We start from the raw sequence: 22,735 nt of genomic DNA on the forward strand, positions 1-22,735 counted from the left end.
TTTATCTAAGTGCACCATTATGTTTTGCCATGCCAGCGTGACATTCAGAGCAATAGCAGCCATGCACAGAACTTTCACACATGCTTACTGTAAGATTGTTGCTCATGAGCACATGAGGAAAAATAAATGCTGTATCACAGTTAGCAGTGCTGCGCGATATTATCCCCCATCTCTTACTGAACTTATTTCACCAAAGGGAAACCAGGTCTTCCACTTGAGATCATTTCAACTCAAAACCCTTCCAACTAAACGGTTATTCATTTGCTGTACGAGGTGAAACACAAAAATAACCGGACTGGGCTTGGGGCTTTCCTGGAAAACCATCTGGAAGTTGGATGGATGTGAATCATAGAACTATATCCCCTCCTACACGTCCTCTCAAACCACCAACCGGCTAGGTATATCCTCTGAATAGCCCAGTCAGTATTTGCACAACAATTGCTACATGAGTTGCTGCGATAATGTCGGGTGAAAAAATCTAGCTGCGAATCAACATCAAATTTCTTGCAAATTTTCTCTTTTTCCATAAAGCAGTTTTTGACTGACAAAAACATTCCTGTCCTCGATCATCCTCCCTATTCGCCTGATTTAGCTCCCTGTGATTTTTACTTGTTCCCAAAAATCAAAAGTGATTTGAAGGGAACACATTTTTCTTAAATGGTTGAAGTGAAGACAAACACGGCAAGCCTGTTGAAGAGCCTCAAGCAAGAAGACTTCCAGCACTGTTTCTTTCAATGCAAGATACGTATGGAGCGGAGTAGCAATCAGGATGGGGAGTATATGAAAGGTTATAATGTTTAGAATACTGTAATTCATCAATACATTTTTTTTTCTACCAATCTGGTTATTTTTCTGTCTCACCTCATATTTGGGTTGTCAGTGTCAAGTTTACAAACACTGTTAGATTTTAATCCTTGATGAGTTTAAAAAAGAAAAAGAAAAAAAAAAGTTTTCATTTGAGGTGTACATTAGCTGAACATAATGAGAATATTACAAGTACTGCCACCAGACATTTAACACTGCTGCATAATAATGTTATCATCATCTGCTTCAACTCAGTCATCCATAGTGGTATAATTGTATACAACTTACCCTGTACTCATGAATAATACTGCTACAAAATTAGGGTTTATGTTTATGTGGAAAGGCCGAATGATCACTGACCTAACACACAAAGGCCTAAGTGCCTACAGACTTTCAGAGTTGAAAATGGACTCAATACAGAATCTGAAAATCGATTTTAGTAGGGTAAAGTTTAGAAAGGAAGTCTATCTGTGGGTGCTGTGAGGCAAGTCATTAGGGACACTAGCTACAAATAATAAGTTACTTGTTTAAATTAAGACAGTTTTTATTGTAAGGGCTAAACAATCATGCATCTACAAACAGGAAAATTAATTTATTGTCAAAAAATAAATAGAACTTATAAAATAAAAAGAATTGAAATTTGGACATAAGAACAATTTTAATAAAAGCAGCTTATTCTGTCCAACATAACTTATTAATCTGTGTTCCTCTAATTTTTACAAAACTACCTCCAGTTGAGTCTTCAAGATCCACATTCTTAATTTATTCCATATACCTACATTCCTCTTATTGAAAAAAAAACATCCACACATTAGTGCAAAATTTACCTTTTACCACTTTCCATCTGTACCCCTGTGCTCTTTGTAAAAACTCATTTTGAATTAACAGCTACTATCCACCAGTAATATTTTCATAATGAAAACGAGAACTAGAATTAAAAATATTGTTTTTCATTTTACAAGAACGAGCAGTGAAATTAAGGCAAACAGAGAAACTAAAACTAAATAAAAATTAGTGATATGTGAACGAACTAAAACGAGAATAGCATTTTCGTTCAATCCGGTTCAGTCGTGCAGAGGGGTTGTTTATAGGTCGCCCTGAGCATTCACTTATGTTGCTCTGTTCACTATGTGGTGATCTTGTACCTTGGGCTTACTATAGTCACGTGGCTCAACTTCTGTAAATCACCGTTCTTTGTTTGTTGAGCACATTTGGCTCCTTGGGTTGAAACAGTAAGCACTTCTGGTTGACAATGACAAGTTTTACACAGATGTTTGTGGGTAGTGAGCAAGAAAGTAACATGTGGAAATACTTTAATTGCAGCGCAGATGACAATAAAAGCAAATGTAGCGTGCAAGAAGAAGAAAAGAGTCTCTGAGTTTCAGTGCTGGACCAGTACTTAGTGAAAGTCCAGTACTTCTCTGGCACCATGACTATACTTTAGTACAGGCAGAACCTCACCTGTCATCATGAAAAGTAAAAAAACTAATAATGATAACATAAAATAAATTTGTCCACGGGTCTGTGCTATAAAATTGCTTTCTGTATTATTCCAATAATTTTGAATATTTTTATAGTCAAAATCGCTGAATTTGCACATTTCCTGTTCAAGTACAGGGGAGAAACGCAAGGCACAACAGTGACGAGACGAGCCTCACCTCACCTCGGACTGCGCACTCCCTCTCACACTGGGTTGATGTATGCAATTGGTGCGTTCCTGTTGCTGTCTCTCTGTATGTCACCAATATAAGGTTTGCACACGCTTTTATTTTACACCCTGACTTTCCACAGTCTGGCTAATATCTTTAATGAATGTGTGTGACATATTTAGTCATGCTGATTGGACATAAAACCGCAGAGAAAAGGCATAAGGTGAGGTAGACAGTACAGTGTCGCACTGAAGGGGGATGTGAACCCAACAGGTGCTCGTTGCTGCTGTTCTTCTATGCAGAGGCTCTAGGCACCAATAAGTTACTGATATCAGAAAGTCAAGTGCACTGTAGTGGTCTGATTATTTTTAACTTTTGTTCAGACTGACTGCCAAAATGGATTTTTAAACTAAAGGAAAATAAGGAGGACATTTACAAGAAAGTGACAGAGATTTTCATAGAGAAGAATAGGCACATGGACTTCATTTACAAATAAAGATAAGACCATAAACCGTTTTCAATTTTATAAAAAATTTTGAATAAGACTAAGAAATTAAATCCAATATTTAAAAACTAAATTTTGACCTTAAGTAAAATATTCTTTTGTTTTTCTTCTTATCCTTTTGTTGAACAGTCTGTATTAAAATTGATTAAAGCATCAGAATTAAAAGCTTTTAAAAACAACTTAACATTTCAATTAAGTTCAAAATTGAAATCTGTTTTTTGTACACCATTCTATACTTTCATTTGTATTGAATAAGTATGAATTGTGGAATTGCAACAGCATAACACATGGAGGGTGCAGAGCAAATGCGCTCTCTCTCGCCGCTATAAAAGTAACGTTCTTTCTTAGCCAAATATGTACCTTACCAATGTGTGTATAAAGAGTGCTGATGAGATATGCACCATAAGCAGTAATCAATGTCCATGCTGCCAAATGAATAATGAATAAGCTACTCTTTATATTTGTAAATCTGACTCTGAAGGAGTCAGTGCCTCACCAGCCATGAACGTCACCGCACATCACTGCTTCAGTACTTTCAACAGAAATCGTCAACATACAGTCTGCTGGTGCCAGTGGCCGAGGACCTTGTCTGTGCACCTGCAATAAAGGAGCTCGTCAAGAGAATATTTTCATTGTGTGGCTATCTGTGCAATGGATGTCGTCGCAGCATGAACAAATCTCTCGAAATGCGTGCTTGTTTAAAGCTTAACAGCAACATGCTTGCACAGATGGGTTTCTTGGGTTGAAATATTTGATCTTGCCGACTATACTCATTAGGCCACTTAGTCTGTTTGATCATTGATAGTCAAGCTGTGTTTAACAGAATTATAAACTGTGAGAGTATTTTGTCGACTGCAACATAACTTGCATTGAAATATGTGTAGGCCAGCATTTGTGGTCCTGCAACAGGAAAAAAAAAACCTAAAACTGTACTAATATTATGTAAAAAGGCCAGAACTAAATAGAAAAAAAACAAAAATTTTAAACACAGAACTAAGCAAAAATAAAAATTGTCGACTCCCCTGAAAACTAGAATGAAATAAAAATCAAAATTAATTTTATAAAATAAAATAAAAACTAAAACTACAATTAATATAAGAACAGAACTATCACTACTATCCACTCTATTACAGCAGTTCCTTTCATGAGTGTGAACACTTCATTCATTTTTTCCCTCTATCCTTGTTTGGTTAAACTGAAAAGATTCAGTTCTTTCAGTTTTTCCTCATACTTCATATTCTGTAGACCTGGAATCATTGTAGTTGTTTTACTTTTCTCTAATACTGGTATATCTTTTTTGTTATATGAAAACCATAACTGCAAACATGTTACTCCAAATGCCTTATTAGTCTGTTGTATAATTTAAAAATATCCATCCATCCTCTTCCACACTGTTCCTCCTGAATCCAAGGTTCGACTATCCGACGGACCCTCCTCTCCAGAACCCCCAAATAGACTTTTCCAAAGAGGCTGAGGAGTGTGATTTCTCTGTAGTTGGAACACACCCTCCGGTCCCCCTTCTTAAAGAGGGGGACCACCACCCCGGTCTGCCAATCCAGAGGCACTGTCCCTGATGTCCATGCGATGTTGCAGAGACGTGTCAACCAAGACAGCCCTACAACATCAAGAGCCTTGAGGAACTCCGGGCGTATCTCATCCACCCCCAGAGCCCGGCCACCAAGGAGTTTTTTGACCACCTCGGTGACCTCAGTCCCAGAGATGGGGGAGCCCACCTCTGAGTCCCCAGGCTCTGCTTCCTCATTGGAAGGCATGTTAGTGGGATTGAGGAGGTCTTCGAAGTACTCCCCCCACCGACCCACAATGTCCAGAGTAGAGGTCAGCAGTGCACCATCCCCACCATATACAGTGTTGACACTGCACTGCTTCCCCCTCCTGAGACGCCAGACGGTGGACCATAATCTCCTCGAAGCCGTCTGAAAGTCATTCTCCATGGCCCCCCCAAACTCCTCGCATGCCCGAGTTTTTGCCTCAGCAACCACTGAAGCCACATTCCGCTTGGCCTGCCGGTACCTATTAGCAGCCTCCAGAGTCCCACAGGACAAAAGGGACCGGTAGGACTCCTTCTTCAGCTTGACGGCATCCCTCACCACCGGTGTCCACCAACGGGTTCGGGGATTGCCGCCACGACAGGCACCGACCACCTTACGGCCACAGCTCCGGTCAGCCGCCTCAACAATAGAGGCACGGAACATGGCCCATTCGGACTCAATTTCCCCCACCTCCCTCGGGACGTGGTCGAAGTTCTGCCAGGGGTGGGAGTTGAAGCTACTTCTGACAGGGGGCTCTGCCAGACGTCCCCAGCAGACCCTCACAACACATTTGGGCCTACCAGGCCTGACCGGCATCATCCCCCACCATCGAAGCCAACTCACCACCAGGTAGTGATCAGTTGACAGCTCCACCCCTCTCTTCACACAAGTGTCCAAGACATGTGGCCGCAAGTCCAACGACACGACCACAAAGTCGATCATCGAACTGAGGCCTAGGGTGTCCTGATGCCAAGTGCACATAATGAACACCCCTATGCTTGAACATGGTGTTCATTATGAACAATCCGTGACGAGCACAGAAGTCCAATAACAAAACACCTCTCGGGTTCAGATCGGAGGGGCCATTCCTCCCAATCACGCCCTTCCAGGTCTCACTGTCATTGCCCACGTGAGCATTGGACGGCGTTTTCCCTTGCCCGGACATGGGTCACCGGGGCCCCCCTCTGGAGCCAGGCCTGGAGGTGGGACTCGATGGCGAGCGCCTGGTGGCCAGGCTTGCACCCATGGGGATCGGCCGGGCACAGCCCGAAGAGGCAACATGGGCCCCCCTTCCCATGGGCTCACCACCTATGGGAGGGGCCAAGGAGGTTGGGTGCAGTGTGAGTTGGGTGGGTGGCCAAAGGCGGGGACCTTGGCGGTCCGATCTTTGGCTACAGAAGCTGGCTATTGGGACGTGGAATGTCACCTCTCTGAAGGGGAAGGAGCCTGTGCTAGTGCGCGAGGTTGAGAGGTTCCGGCTAGATATAGTCGGGCTCACCTTGACGCACAGCTTGGACTCTGGAACCAATCTCCTTGACAGGGGATGGACTCTCTACCACTCTGGAGTTGCCCCCGGTGAGAGGCTCCGAGCAGGTGTGGGCATACTTATTGCCGCCCGACTTGGAGCCTGCACATTGGGGTTTACCCCGGTGGAAGAGAGGGTAACCTCCCTCTGCCTTCGGATGGGGGGACGGGTCCTAACTGTTGTTTGTGCATATGCACCGAACAGTGGTTCGGAGTACCCACCCTTTTTGGAGTCCCTGGAGGGGGTGCTAATTTAAAAATAACTTCTCCTTTTTTGGCTTCAACATATCACGTTTTGTAACTTAACATCCTAGAGATTCTGTACATTTTTGAATGAGCATGGACAGTGACAAGTACACTACAATTCTGAAATATTTCTAATAAGCCATACTTTAAAGCTTCTAATAAGGTGTACTTTAAAGCTTTTAACACTACCCTGGATATCCATGTGTATTCAATTCTAACATTTTTACTTCCTACATAAAACATTTTACATTTGCCTACTTTATATTTCATCTGACACATATCTATCCAAGTCTGAATTGTGTTCACTTCCATCTTTAATGTTTCTGTTAATGCTAAGGTATCCTCTGTTCCACCAGGTGTAATGTCATCTGCAATGCTAGCCAGCATGTTAGTGGCATTTTTATCTAAATGATTTCTCTAAATTAAAAGGGCAGAGGCCCCAGCACTGATTTCTGAGGGACACCAATTTCAAGATTGCTTAATTTAGAAAATTTTTGTTACCAAAATCCTTTGTTTTCTGTGTTTGAGACAATTTTGCACGAATATGCAAAGAATGTACAAAGCATACCCTGAACTGGCTCTTGTTTTAGTTTGACTTCTAGCCTGTTATGTGGTTAAGTTAACTGACCTAGTAGTGTTGATCAGTGAAATTTTCCAAAGCATTTATCACAGCAAATGTGCTTAACCCACTGGTGACCTTGTTTGACAAATATTTTTCTGGAAATTCGCTGTGCGGGGTTTGCCAGAGCGGCAAACATTTTTTCCCAGCGCCCTGTGATGCTTTGCAAGGCCAATATGACATCATAAATCTTTCAGGCATATCTTCAGGTGGCTGCCCATATGCTTCATGTATGCATGATGGCAGTACTCCAACTTGATTTCTAACCTGTATGCATAAAAAAAGCAGTATTTTTATTTGAGGGTTATATTAGCTAAGCACAGTGACAATATTATGACTACTGCCATCGGATATATAACACTGATCCCTGCGCTGGTAGCACATGACAAATTATGCATAACTGGCAAAGCCCCCAGCTACAATCTCAGAACAAGCCTTCAAGGAGCCCTCCCTTTAACCCACCTCATGTCAGAAAGAGACCATGTTAAATAATAACAAAAATAATAATAATAAAGATTTATTACTACAAGGATTTATTTACTAATTACTGTACCTCATTAGTAGTACTTGAACCTACTGGGAAGCTATCAGCGTCCTCAAACATTACAACTTCAGATATGAATGAATTTAGAGCATTTTCTTTTTCTGTTATAGTAGATTTCGGGGCAGCACACCACCGTGGGTTGCGCTGCTGCCTCACAGTTAGGAGACCCGGGTTCACTTCCCGGGTCCTCCCTGCGTGGAGTTTGCATGTTCTCCCCATGTCTGCGTGGGTTTCCTCCCACAGTCCAAAGACATGCAGGTTAGGTGCATTGAGTGTGTGTGTGTGTGTGTGTGCCCTGTGGTGGGCTGGTGCCCTGCCTGGGGTTTGTTTCCTGCCTTACGCCCTGTGTTTGCTGGGACTGGATCCAGCAGACCCTGTGACCCTGTAGTTAGGATATAGCGGGTTGGATGATAGATGGATGGATGGATAGATTTTGCTTCACTCTGTATATTCCTAATACATACTCTTTTACTGTTAATAAATTGAGGATCATGATTTTTGCATCATCCACAATATTTCTCTCTCTCACTGGCTTTTGTCATTCCTAATGTCCATATTAACTGTTATTCTCATCTCTTCATAAGCTCTGTGATTAATGCTGAAGTAAATGGTCTTTTTATGTTACACAGCCGCTTTTTTGCATTATTTTAGCATTTATTCATATACTGTGGATTTGTCTTAAATTTCCTAATATTGCTGAATAATTAGATGAACATCTTCTGATTGCATGTAATATACACTGTTCCTCAACCGTCTTTATAGTTAAAAGTTTGACCCAGTCTGCCTTACTAAAATTAATTTTAGCAGTCTTAGTCCTCAAGCACAAAGATCAACCAGTGAACTCAAAGTAATAATAAAAATCATTCTATCAATGTCAAATCTCTATCTGCTTTTTAATCCACATACCTTCATTAAAATGCAACTGAACTCCATCTTGAAGCATTTGACGCAGACTCATATTTAAATTCTGTTTTATGTAAATGGCCACCCTTCCACCCCTTTGATTTTCCCTATCTTTTTTAAATGATGTGTAATCATTTATATTATGCTCATCCCTATATCTAGGACCTAGTCAGGTTTCTATGACTGCTGTCACGTCATATTTGTGTGCAGCCACATGTATGTATGTCTAATTTATTTGTTTTATTTTAATACTTCTAGAATTAATGCTAACAATACTTATTGTAATACAGATTTTATTTTGGCTTATTAACTTAAGGTTAGTAATTTTGTAGTTACCATTTTATTTTTATTAAGATTAATTTTCATTTTCTTACATGAACATTCCAGTTCTAACCTATCTTCCCTCCCCATTCAGTAGTTTAAACAGTCCTCAACTAACCTACGCATACACTTTCTGACCATATCACTTGCTTTCGGGTTCAAAAGTAACCCGCTATGGTAATACAGGTGTCCCAACATACCATAAGTCTATATCCTCTGTTCTGCAACACAATTTGAGCTACTTCTTAAGTATTCTGATATCCTCAAGCTTCCCTTATCTATATATATATAAAAATGGAATGGGTGGGTCGTCGGGTGGGCCTTTTTTTCATTCTGTCGTTTTTTCGACGTTTTGAAAATGTAGAATGATTATTTGATTTTTTTGTTTTTATTTGATCGTGTCTATGTAGCCGCCGTCGTAATAAAGTATCGCTAAAATCGTCATTTATCGTAATTTATTTTTGACGAATAACGTCGCCGTCGTCGAGGTCAGTGATACCAGTGCAAAAAATCTGCTTATGGTTGAAAGACACGCCCTACTCAGTGGACAGTTAAAAACACCAATCAAACTAACGATGACATCAAGTATTACCCAATCAAAAGTAGGAAAGGAGGCATCTTCATAAAATGCGTGTGGGATGATTTGCATGAGACGCTGCTTTAAAAAAAAAATGATAAAAAAAATACGGGATAAATCCCGTCCAGTATTGATTCAAAACGGGACGCGCAATTTCATTCTCAAACGCGGCACGATTCCGTATTTTAAAGGACGGGTGGCAACCCTACAGTGCCAGGTAACCACCCATACAATCAGATTGTGATTCAGACTAGGAATGCAATGAATGTAATTACCCCGATCTACATACAAGGCGAAAGTCTTGCAACATTCAAAGATGATGGTTTGGGATAAGTACACCATACAACATAAAAGAGCTTATGAAGCCTTGAACCTAAAAAAGCAACATCTCAGAGATTGTAAAAAAAAAAATAGGAGCTAATGTCGTTTTACTCGCTGTAGATTTTAGTCAAACATTACCAGTTATTTCACGAGGCAGACCAGCACATCAACTCAACGCGTGTTTAAAATCCATGCTTCTCCCACGCTCGGTTATATGTCGCGTGTTCTCAGGTAGGTGCACGAAAAAATGTATACATTTAAGCATGTAATGGGCAAACAAAAAATGAGGTATACCCGAAGGCACAGCAGTAGTACTTAATGTAACTTTACTTCTTAAATGTTAATGTTTTACTGTTTAATAATTTATACGCTTCTTATATGTTGTTCAAATTCTTTTATCAAAATACCACTGACAGCGCAATGCACAATAACATCAAGTGAATACACCATACGCATCCGCCCACGGCTGCCCTGCTGTGCGCAGATAGGACTTGATTGTACAATAAAATAAAATAAAGATAAAAAGACTAAAACAATCATCACCCATAAAGCGGATAGTAGACGTGACGTACTATATGTGTACCACATTTCAAGTGTATAGGTGCAACGGTTTGCGAGCTACAGGTCATTTAAAATCCTGGACAGACACACAAATTGCCACGGTAGCAAATTACAGAAGAAGATTTTACTGTTTAATTATTTATATTTATATGAAATGTGCTTCTTATATATTACTTCATATTCTCATATGATAATGATGTTAATGTTTATATTGATTTCTGTGTTATTAAAACTGCATGTATGTGTGTATATGTATATATATATATATATATATATATATATATATACTAGCAAAATACCCGCACTTCGCAGCGGAGAAGTAGTGTGTTAAAGAGGTTATGAAAAAGTAAAGGAAACATTTTAAAAATAACGTAACATGATTGTCAATGAAAGCCCGTTTCACTCAGTAAGTCTTATGTGTGTGTTTATGTATGTGTGTGTATAACAATCATTAAAAAGAAAAGATTGAGGAACTCTTCTTCTATATGTGATGAAGCTGGATGAAGCTGACTTGACGAAGACGTAGGTGGCATAGATTGATTTTTCTAAAACAGAAGAAAAAAATGAGTATCTATTATTATTTTAAATTACAATGAAAATGAGAACCTTGATTAGAGATAGATTATCCGTATTAAAATATGTGCATGAATAAACTTTTGCTAACTCTCTAGCAAAAGTTTATTCATACAAATTGGCATGGGATGGCTTTGTGAAAAAGTAAAAATTAGATACAAATAAATTGAGAATGCGTACTTCGATTTGACTGAGATTATCTGTAATGATAAAAAAAAGTTTACTATGTTTTTTTTTCCATACGGGAAGGATGTAAAACCTTACATAGGCACCCTTCAGCCCGTACTGAAGGGTAGTGTCAGATTCTTACTGACTAAAAAACACCCTTTTTATTCCACAGCTACCCCAAAAACCACTATTAGGCATTACTTTGGGGTGGCAGTAGTTTAGTTATGAAACAGCTGGGTCCTGAAAAAAATCTGTCTTATTAGTGGCTTCATCACATATAGAAGAACAGTTCCTCAATCTTTTCTTTTTAATGATTGTTAACACGCATAATGTTTGTAAAATCATTCTGCACATGCATAACTGTTTGACCAATTAGGTTCGCTTCTGTATATATGAAGCTGTTTGACCGATTAGGTTTACTTTGCTTTATATGTAAGTCTTTGACCGATTAGGTTACTTCTGCCCCGGGCAACGCCGGGTATATACAGCTCGTACTGTATATAAAGGTTCACATTTCAAAATGTGGGAGAAGGGTAAAACTGTAAAAACCTCTGCTCCCAATAACAAAAAAAGTTCTTTCATGTTTTAAAGATTTTATTAACGCAAAAAAGATGAAAAAGGCAAAAGTAACTCAGAAAGGGAATGACTAAACCGCAAGCACAAGCAAACAAAGCCAAGTTCATAAAAGACAAATCTTAAATCCTTGACAAAAGCCCAAATTTAAAACCAGAAATCAAAACAGAAAACGTAAAATCAAACAAAACGTACACACCAAATTCCCAGTAGAAGTAATATAGCTGCTGGGACATTAATATCTCTGTAGTACTGAACTATAGCATCAGCACCTTTAGGTTCACCATATAAAACACGCAACATACGGGAAAGTCTCAAACACAGAATTAACATAATAATAATAATAATAAAAGCACAATAAAATACATATGGAAACAAAAACATATTCAAGAACAAAGTATATCAAAAACAATAAGCAAAATAAATAAAAAGTGAAGATTGCCTTGTCAGTTCAACACCTTAGCTTAGCACCTAGCTCTTTACATTTGTGTTGTCAGCCCATCCTTACACACAGTATGTCATTTGTTAGTAAGTGGAAAATAGCAACGTGATCCAACCTATCTTCGGCCAGAAGCATATCCACAAGTTCCATGCTGCTTTTGCTAACTTGTGCTAACTGAGCCACCATTATCACTTTATCCTTATTTCTGATGGCTGGTTTAGATTTGACCCACTGGGGCTTCTTGTCCATGTCTTCTACTTCAGAGTTATGCAACACCATATAATAATAACAATAATAATAATAATATATTTTATTTATATAGAATCATTCCCATACTCAAGGCGCTTAAAAGCAGTTGGACATCTCTAACTCTTGAGCTGAAACCCATGGACAGTGTACAACTCTTACCTTTCACTTACTGTAAGATCGTTGTGTGGCTGTCACTGGATCATGTTTTTTTTCATTCTTAGAGTAGTAATTACAATCATTATACCTTAATAAACTAATTTGTAAATATCAAAAAGAAAAACATGAAAAACACTCTCAGAACGGTGAAAATGAAGTATGTGAAGCATAAATGCAACGCAATACAACTTTTTGTATAGCTCTCTTCATTGAGTGCAGTTGCAGGGCACTGTGAACAATTTCTCAGGTAGAATACAAGTATAGATAATAATAATTACTAAATACATAATTAGGACATATAAAGCAAAAAACACAGAAAAAGTAGAAACTCATTAACATAAACAGGGAATAACAATATTCATTGATTAATTTGTGAACTATGGCCACTTGACAAAAGAGAAAATTAAAATTGTAAAAGAGAAAGTAACAGACAAATTCATCCACAGTCAGAGTTCTGGGGACCTCAGCCATCTAGCAGCTGCTACACAAAGACACCGCATCCCAAACAATCCCCCCAAACCATTCTATAGTACAGTCTGTACTGGGCTGTCCAATCTGATGAGACAACCTTTCCATCTGATGATTCCAATGCTCCTTTTTTAGATGACTTTTTCCTACGAAGGACACCAGCTTGACAACAGTGCAGTGGCACCCAGTGCCACATCAGGATACCAAGAACATAAGCAGAATAGAGGAGGACTAGTAATTATTTATAACTATTATATTAATTATTTGTATAGCTAACTAACAAACAGGGATGCAGTGAACTGAGATTTTTTCATGTTCTTTGCTGATATACGTTGAGATTAAAATTTTAATCTTTGTCTTGTACTCTTGTTAGTTTTTATACGTTAGTAATTTGACAGTACCAAAGTTTACTAATTTGGTGTTTTAAGCTTTTTTGTTGGTTTTTAGAACATCCAGTTTTCTGACCACTATCATAATAATAAGACAATAAGATTTCTTTTTTTCCCTTATGCCTTCTATATTCTCCATTTTTAATTAATGCTTTGGTGCTGAGACTTGTACATATAAGAGATGTTCAAAACATTTCCGCACTTTTATATTTTCGTTGCAAACTGTGAAGGCGGGAGGAGTAGTAATTAGTCGTGTCTGAGAGTGTCTTGTGACTAGTTCTGTCTGGCAAGCTGGCTGCCCTTGCAGTTTAGTATAAGAGTTGGCACCCTGTGATGAAGATGGCTGTGAAACTTATAAATTGCACCAAATAGGAACAGTGTTCTGTGATACACTTTTTGTGGACAGAAGGTGTACTAGGAGCACAAATTCATCTCTGCATGTGTGCTCAGTATGGGGATAAAGTTCTCTCTCACAAATTCATCTATGAGTGGATTGAAATGTCTGAAAATAGCCATACCAGTGAGACGGATGCAGAGTGCTCCGCAATAGCTTGAGCCACAACCACAAGGAATAAAGAAAGAACCATGGAAATGATTTGCGAAAACAGAAGAATAACAGTTGAAGACATTGCAGGTGAGCTGAATGTGAGTGTTGGATCTGCCTGATTCATGACAGCCTTAAGTTCAGTAAAGTGTGTGCCAGGTGGGAGTCTAAGCAACTGACAAAGGAGCATAAGCGCAAGCGCTTAGACGTTTGTTTCAGACACTTGGCCCATTATCATGAAGAAGGTGACAATTTTCTACAGCAGATAGTCACTGGTGATGAAACGTGGGTTCACCATTATAAGCCCAAAAGCAAGCAGCAGAGTATGCAATAGAAGCATACATCATCTCCTATAGCAAAGAATTCAAGATGCAACCAATGTCAAGAAAGTCGATGTTGACCGTCTTCTGGACTCTCAAGGGTCTATTCTTGAAACCTATCAGGAATGAGGAACAACTGTCATAAGTGCAACGTATTGTGACATGCTTCAGAGAGAACTGAAACCCACAATCCGCTCTAAAAAAAGAGGAAATTTGTCAAAGAGAATTGTATTGTTGCACAACAACACCCGCCCCCACACTACAGCCCACACATTGGAAACCCTCAGATAACTGAAGTGGGAGGTTATGGAACACCCAGATTATAGTCCGGATTTAGCGCCATCTGATTTCCACCTTTTTGGACTACTCAAAGAAGCTTTTCATGTGATGATGATGTGAAAGCAGTGGTGCATCAGTGGTTACGTGCTCACCCAAAAACATTTTTTGCTGATGGCATTAAAATGTTGGTACAACGATGGGAAAATTGCATCGCAAAGGAATGTGACTATGAAGAAAAGTGATGTAATTTGTGTTGGAAATTCTTAATAAATAGAGTTAAAAAAAAGTGTGGAAACTTTTTGAACGTCCCTCGTATAACTCTTTTAGTTACTTACGGAATGATCTGTTGAGATGGCTGCTGATAATATGATTCACAAATTTATTACCAATACCCAAAAATTATTTGCTAAAATCTATTAACTTTAAGTGGTGTATCAGAGGGTAGACAGGTTAATGGTGTGAAAACTGTTTTTGTTGGCTTGTCCTGAAGGTTCAACTTCCATTTACAGTATTTAAGAGATCACTTTTTTCATCAGTAGAGCATGTGATTGTTAAATATAGTAAAGTGTTCAGTGTTTTTGTAATGTAAGATACATTTAAATAAAATTTAAATAGAATACTGAACTTAATTAAATAACTGGTAAGCTTTGTCTGTTATTTAATGGGTGTTTTACTTTACCAGCTGTGCAAAAACCCTGGTTACATATTTGTCAGGTAAAGGCATGAAGTGATTGTTCAGGTCGTGTCGAAAGTTTCTTAAGAGTTCATTCAGGTAATTTACCATTTTATTCTTCTAAATAACTATTAGTAATGTTATTTCTTGAAAATGTTATCAGACAGGTGTTTAGGACTCAGAGAAGGATTTCTTTCCTGAAGTATACTGTAAAGAAAATCCAAACGACTAAAGAAAAAACACCCAGGTGCAGTAAAGGATGTTAACTACAGTATACTGACTGGGATCTTGTTATAGGATGGTAGCTCTGGATTTAGAGCAAGGACTTCATGACAGCAGTCATTGATTAAATGTGTTTAGAAGCTCGTTGTCAGGGCTGGCAAAGTACAATAACTTTCCATGGTGAAGGGGTAGGTATGCAGTTTGAGGAGACTCAATGGTGTCTGACCAGTTAGATATATGCCAGATACAGAGGCAAAGATTAGCAACAGGTCAGCTATGAGCTTAGCATTTTTCTTTAAATGTATACCTTTGAGCAGAGTGTAAATAGCTGTAAAGCAATAGTGCATGTTAAACATGGACTTAAGAAACAATAGTACCAAAACAGGAAGACAAGGCAGAAAACTGAAGATGAAAAGCACAAAAGCCAAAGAAGGTCTGGAGAGTGTATAGAGAGAGCATCTCAGCAGTGCCATTAGGCAGAGGTTGTTTTTAATTTTATATTTAATATCATTCTCCTGATTCACAGTTTTTAAAAAATAAACTTTTATTTGATTTGTTTGGTTTAGGAGGTAGGATTAAGACTAAAATGTGGCAACTAAATTAAAATGTAAAATTCTCAGCTAATTAAAGATCCGTATAAGTTTCTGTTTTTAAATAGCATATTAAAATGTCAGGCTTTATATTTCATTTACAGATATTTTTTAAATGAACAATAATCACCAGTTAACTTTGATCAGTCATCATCACTGTGACGTTAAAATATTTATATAATTGGTAAAACAAATACATTTATTATCCGAGTAAAATAGATACAGAAATTTACTATTGATATGATGTTGTAAAGGAGGTTTTAGCTTCCTTATTTATTAATGGATATTCTCTCTGTCTTCACTGCTGGCTCAGGATTCAAGCAGAGAACTGCTGATTAGTCAAGTTCATTGTTGAGTGAAATATGTCGATAAAGTCCCCTACCTCATATAATTCAAACTCATTCACCACCAGGCTAGAGCACAGAGTGGCTAGTTCTCTTTAATTATCTCCCTTTCCGGATGCTGCTCCTGTTAAATAAGATGTACTGCTGTGTAAGAGGAAAATACCGTATACAAAGCTAAAATAAGAACAAAGTATCAAAAGGTCAAATGACTTTTTAAAAAATAAACTTTTTACAGGCTGTCATACTTATTAAAGAAACTATGTCCTGACATTATCTGTTTGCAGCGTTCACAGTCCTGGCTTAGATGGTTTTTAATTACATACTGTACCTGTACATGAGTATGTATAACTTTTTTGAAACTACTTATTTTAGTGTTAGCAGAAGATCAGAGTTTATCTCTGCAGCCTTGGGCATAAGACTGATACTAATCTCTGAATGATTGCCAGCCTATTGCACAGTACTAACACACAAAAAATAAGTTTTCTTTTTGAAAGAAAAACAAAATAATTATTTATATTTAAATTCATTTGTAAATTAATCTGCTGTACAGAAAATATATTTTAAGTGTTATCTCAAAATATTTATCAAGGAGAACAAATTAACACTACACTTCACTACCCAATCAATATTATGTGTTATTCAAATTTTTACCAATAAACACATCTGCATAATTGTGTGATTTTGGTAGGCTTGATTACAGGATAAATATATATTATTCTTTAATTAAACAGTTATAGGTCTTAGCTATATTATTTACAGTTAAACTGGTGACATGCTTTGTTGCTGCTTTGATTTCCATATACCTGTTTCTCTTATTTTTGGAAGGATGGTACAGTAGTACCACTTTTATACACACTTGCTCAGGATCAACCTATCTAATGTATAAATATTTGAAATGTGATTACTATTAATTATACCTGCATGATGGGAAGCCTGGCTAGCAAGGGGTTGTGAAAGTCAAGAGCACCCCCAAAATGGCATATGCTTGAGTAATTTCCTCTGACACCGAGAGAACTGTGCCCCCTAGAGAGGCTGAGCAGAACACCAGTGCTCAGTCTGATAGTACTTCTTCAGCATTGACCGCAGATTAAATGATAAAAGATTGATATTCAACATAGAAGTCCTTAAATAGTGAAAAAAATGTTGTTAAATCATTAGTTTTGTTACATTGTCTACTATACCATACAGTTAGGATAGCACCATGGAAAAAATGGTTTAAGTTTATCCTTGTAGTTTTATTTTGTCTCAAGTCACCTTTATTTTTTTTACTCCTCCTATGATAAAATTTGATTCAAGCAGACTTGGCATACTGAATCAGACTTTCCCACTCCAAACCTTGTCTTGTCCATCTAGACCATAGGTTCCCAACCTTCATTGGGTCAGAGCCCACTTTTTTCAAAGAGTGATTTGATAGCGCCCCCCCCTTGGGTAAACTATACTATATATTGAAAAGCAACTACAGATTTTTAAAATTACTAGCCAACCCGCAACGTACCATACGCCGCATAATCAGGCCACTTTTTAAATGATTTTTAAGCACAGGGAGAAAATTAACATTTGAAAAATCGGTAATGTAATAAATCACAAAGAAAAGTAACATTTCATGTGCCCACCCCCAACTCGTCACCTGAGTCATTTTCCTCTTTGCACAGTCCACATGCACCTGTGAGTCACAGGTTTCATTGTTGTTTGCGGTTTTGGCAGCTTTTCTATATATAATCCACCAAGTCACCCGACCATGATAGTACCTTTGGGGGGGGGGGGGGGGGGGGGAGGGGTGTGTGTACAAAGGGCAGGGACGTAATCAGTGCAAGCGTATGACCTGCTAGCCATGTTTTTGAAAGTTTGGCCCTGTGCCTTATTAATTGTCATCACAAAGGCAAATCTAACAGGAAATTGTCTTCGTGTTAAAGTAAAAGGCAAATTATCCACGACAAACTGTTTTACACGCTGCATACCAAGCCGCGGCATAGTATATACCGCATAATCACGCCACTTTTTTAATGTTTTTTAAGCAGAGGGAAAAAAATGAACATTTGTAAAATCCGTAACGCTGCTTTCAGTAAGTACAATGCACACGCGTTTAATTTGTCGGCCACTTTTTGCCAGCTGTCTTTTCTGGTTTGGGCTGCTTTTACAGTGTTACCGCTTGTGCATATTAAATCTTGAAATCCTTCGAGTAACTAATTAACTAACAAACACCCACCCACCCAGCTTGTGTGAAAAAAATGCACCTGTTCTTTCATCATTTTGTTGCAGCCTATCAAAGACTTGCTGATCATGTTTTCTAGACTCAATATACATTGGCTTTTCACTCAGCACGAGGGCACGCATTCATCTCGGATTATTACATCCAGCTAGTCTGCTAGACTAATCTGCTACACGGCTGCATTTGAAAAACCGACTTATCCCGGATGAGTTTCACCGGCATTAATAATTAGGAATCTGGTTGGAACAAAACCCTGCATCCACAGGGGTTCACCAAGACCGAGTTTGGGAAACACTGCTGAACACAGACGAAACTGACTCAGGTGAGGAGTGGGGGCGGGCAAAGTAGTTGCAGCTATTGATTATTCAGTGTTGTTTGCCTGGGTGTCTGATCTGCGTTGACTGACATGGCTATTTTCTGCGTATCCCATGGTTGTCTGCCGGCAGTGTGAATGCCTCGAGAGACAGGGCGTCCTTGTGTCGTGAGTTGTTGCAGTTTTTGACCACCTCACCAATGTTATCCCAATGTTGGCAAACAAAGCCAACAGCCATGTTGCGAAGTTTGAGAGCAACAGTTTCGTCAATGACATTTTTCCAAAAAAACCTGACTGATAGAAACAAACAGTTACCTGATGCAGGAATTTCTATAACATTGAAAGAAGTGTTGTTTCCATGAAATACATTTGAAGCCGTAGCCATGGAGGGCAAAAGAACAGTCAATGTGGCTCACAGCTGGATTTGGACAGCAGCACAGACTAAAGCAAGTATGTGTTTGATGAGCTGTTCGAGTTGGCAGAGGGGTAGAGTTTCTGGGCGGGGCTTCGTTGTTCGTTTCCCATGGTTTTCGATGGTGGACGTGGTTGGGTGTCGTAACTGAAACGAATAATGAAAAGTCAACATGGCTCAGAGGTGCATGTGGACTCCTAGCACAGACGAAAGGGACTAACAGGGTGGTCGGTGAGTTTTTGCGTCCAAGCACATGAGCAGGAAGTGTGAATGCCTAGAGAGCGAGGGTAGACGCGGGCCGGGGAAAACGGAGTGTTGGTGGGCGGGGAAACGTCTTCCGTGTTCCTGCAGGACCATCTAAGAAGACACATGTTTTTCGCGGATGCGGTGGACGCCGGTCGGGAAATAAGGAGTGTTGGTGGGCGGGGAAACGTTTTCCGTGTTCCTGCAGGACCATCTAAGAAGATGCATGTATGTCGCAGATGCAAATTGCTGTATGTAGCGCGTAAAACAGTTTGCTATGGTGCACGCGGTCGTGCGTCGTAACCGAAAAGTCAACGTGGCTCAGAGGTGCATGTGTACTGTAGGACAGACGAACATAAATGACGGCGTTTTTTCCGAGTCGTCGCGTCCGAGTTGGTGGGCATGGCTCTGCGAGTTGTCGTCGTATCCAATGGCCTTAGAGTTGGTGGGCGTGGCTCCTTCCTGCGTGCGCCATGGGCGTCTTACTTGTCGGCGGCTTAGTGAATCCACGCCCCTTCCGGCGTGCTTTCCATGGGTGGCTACTTGTCGGCGGCTTAGTGAATTATATATATAGATTTTATTAGAAGATATTAACAATATTGGTGTATTGCTCAAAGTATGATTAAAAAATATATTATTAAAAAAATGAATATAATATTATTAGTGAGAGGGCTGAGCTTGGTGTGATGACACTAATTTTTTGATGTTTGGTGCCATTTTTGTCATCAGCAATCTTAAACTGCCGCATTCCACTATTGACAATCTGTTTCTTTTCTTTGTTAATAGATTGTTGATCATGCTAAATCCTCTTTCAGCTAAATATGATGATGGGAGACTTGTAGGTCTTCTAATTTGTGCTGCCATCAGGGAAAAGTAGTGTTTCTTCCCAATGAAAAGGCATATCCGTGAGAAATAAAAGATTTGTTGTTTGGTGAAAGTGAAATCCACATGCGCAAGCAGCAGAGACGCGAAGTTGCTAGTGTGTAGCGCAGGCTGGGGGGTTTGGCGAACGAAGCAAGCAGGTGGCAAAGCCCCCTAGTTTTTAATAAGTAGGTCCATGTAAGTTTTCCTTTGAATTTGATCTGTAGGTAATTTTAGGTTTACACTTGCTCTGAAGGAATTCCAAAACAATCTGGCATTGATAAAAAACTTCTCACATATTTATAGTCATGTTCAATTAATCTGTCAGAACATGCATGGATTCGGTCCTCTGCATGTGCATTAATCTTGTAAGGACTTGCATGATCTGAGAATGCATGACTTGTGCAAACTTGTAAATATAATGATACCAATACCTACTATTTAATACAGACGGGTCTTTCTCAATGGACATTTTGAATAATTGGTTGAAACATGCGTTCGATGATTTTTAGTATTAATCAAACTTTTCAGTGCATTCTTGCAAGTTGCTCAATGGGGTGGCAGCTGGTCCTCAACACCCTCTTAATATTTCTTGGACCAGAAATGCCTCCTTAGATTTCTTCAGCACCCACCAGTGGGTGGTACCGCCCCCGATGGGAACCTTAGATCTACACTATTGATCCAGGTGTAAAAATGCAAACCATGGTTATCCCACTAACTTAGGTCTCTCTGTGTGGAGACAAACAAAAAAGGAAATAACCTTATACCTAGAGTCTTTGATACAGTCCCACACCAAAGATTAAATCTGAAACCAGAAGCTGTAGGCATCAGAGGTAACTTACAAAACTGGATCTCTAGTTGGTTAACCGGCAGGAGATAAAAAGTACAGATAAGAGGAGAATGTTCCATGTGAAGTGAGGTCATCAGTGGAGGGATGTTCAAAAAGTTTCCACACTTTTTTTTAAACTCTAATTTCAAAAACAAATTACATCACTTTTCTACATAGTCACCTTCCTGTGTGATGCAATTTTCCCAGCTTCATACCAAATTTTTAATGCCTTCAGCAAAAAAATATTTTTTGGTTGAGTGCGTAGTCACTGATGCATCGCTGCTTTCACATCAGGGTTCTTTCTTCATTCCTTGTGGTCATGGATGGAGCTGAACATCCGGTGCGATCTGCACCCATCACACTAGTACGGCAATTTTTGAACATTTCAACCCACTCATAGACAACACTACGAGAGAGAACTTTATCCCCATATTGAGCACACATGCGGAGATGAATTTGTGCTCCCGGCACACCTTCTGCCCACGAAAAGCATATGACAGAACGCTGTTCCTCTTTGGTACAATTTATAAGTTTTGCAGCCATCTTCACCACAGGGTGACAACTGTTATACTAAGCAAGACAGAACTAGTCACATGACACTCTCAGACATGACCAATTACTACTCCTTACACCGTTTCCAACGAAAATATAAAAGTGCAGAAACTTTTTGAATGTCCCTCGTATTAATGACATTGATTCTGGCACAGTTAGTAAACTTGTGAAATTCTCAAATGACACTAAAATTGGAGGGAGAGCAGACACTAAGGAAGCAGCAAAAAGAATTCAGAAAGATCTGAACCACTCTCACAACTGGGAAAACACCTGCAAAATGCAGTTTAATGTAGAAATGTGCTACACATAGGCAAAGGAACATCACTTATAAACACAAGATAGGAGGCACTGTCATACAGAAGGCAATCTCTGAAAAGGATTTAGGGGTATATGTTGACTCTACATTTTCATCAACTAAGCAATGCACAGAAGCAATTTAAAGGCAAATAAAATTTAAGGTTATATGATAGAAACTGTTGAATTTAAGTTAAGTGACGTTATGCTCACACTATATAATGCATTAGTAAGATCGCCTGTGGGGTACTATGTGCAGTTCTGGTCACCACAATACAAGACACACATAGCAAAATTTTAAGGTTTGTAGAAGAGAGCAACAAAGTTCATCCCAGGAATTAAGGACAAGGGAATTAGGGAATTAAACCTGTTTACTCTCGAGGTAATCCAAGTTTTTAAAATTTTCAAAGATATTGATAAAGTATCTTCAACAACATTCTTTCAGCTTAAGGGTGAATCACATAATCAAGGACATCTGTGGAAATTAAGGGGAAGTGCATTTAAGACTGAAAGCTACAAAGCACTACTTTACATAAATAGTTGTGGGACTCTGGAACAAATGGCCAAGTCATGTAGTTGAAGCAGAAACCTTGACAACCTTTAAGAAGAATCTGGATGAGACATTGGAACAGATTGGTGTTAGTTAAACAAAGTGGTTTGATGGTCTGAATGGTCTCCTGTCATTTTTCAGTTTGTTTTATGTTCTTACATTCTTACATAATTTTAATTTTTTTTAAATTTAGTTTTTATCCTTATCTCAAAGGCCCCTTAGAGGTTTATGTTCCCCAGGAATCCTGCGGACTTCAGTTTTTGTTTTCCTCTCCTCCACTGTCAATTGGCCATAGTTCAATGATAATGTTATTGGACAGACATTGATAGGCTCCTTTCATTTAATCACATAGTGCATT

Source organism: Erpetoichthys calabaricus, chromosome 6 (genome assembly GCF_900747795.2).
Source record: "Erpetoichthys calabaricus chromosome 6, fErpCal1.3, whole genome shotgun sequence".
Classification (NCBI taxonomy): Eukaryota; Metazoa; Chordata; class Cladistia; order Polypteriformes; family Polypteridae; genus Erpetoichthys; species Erpetoichthys calabaricus.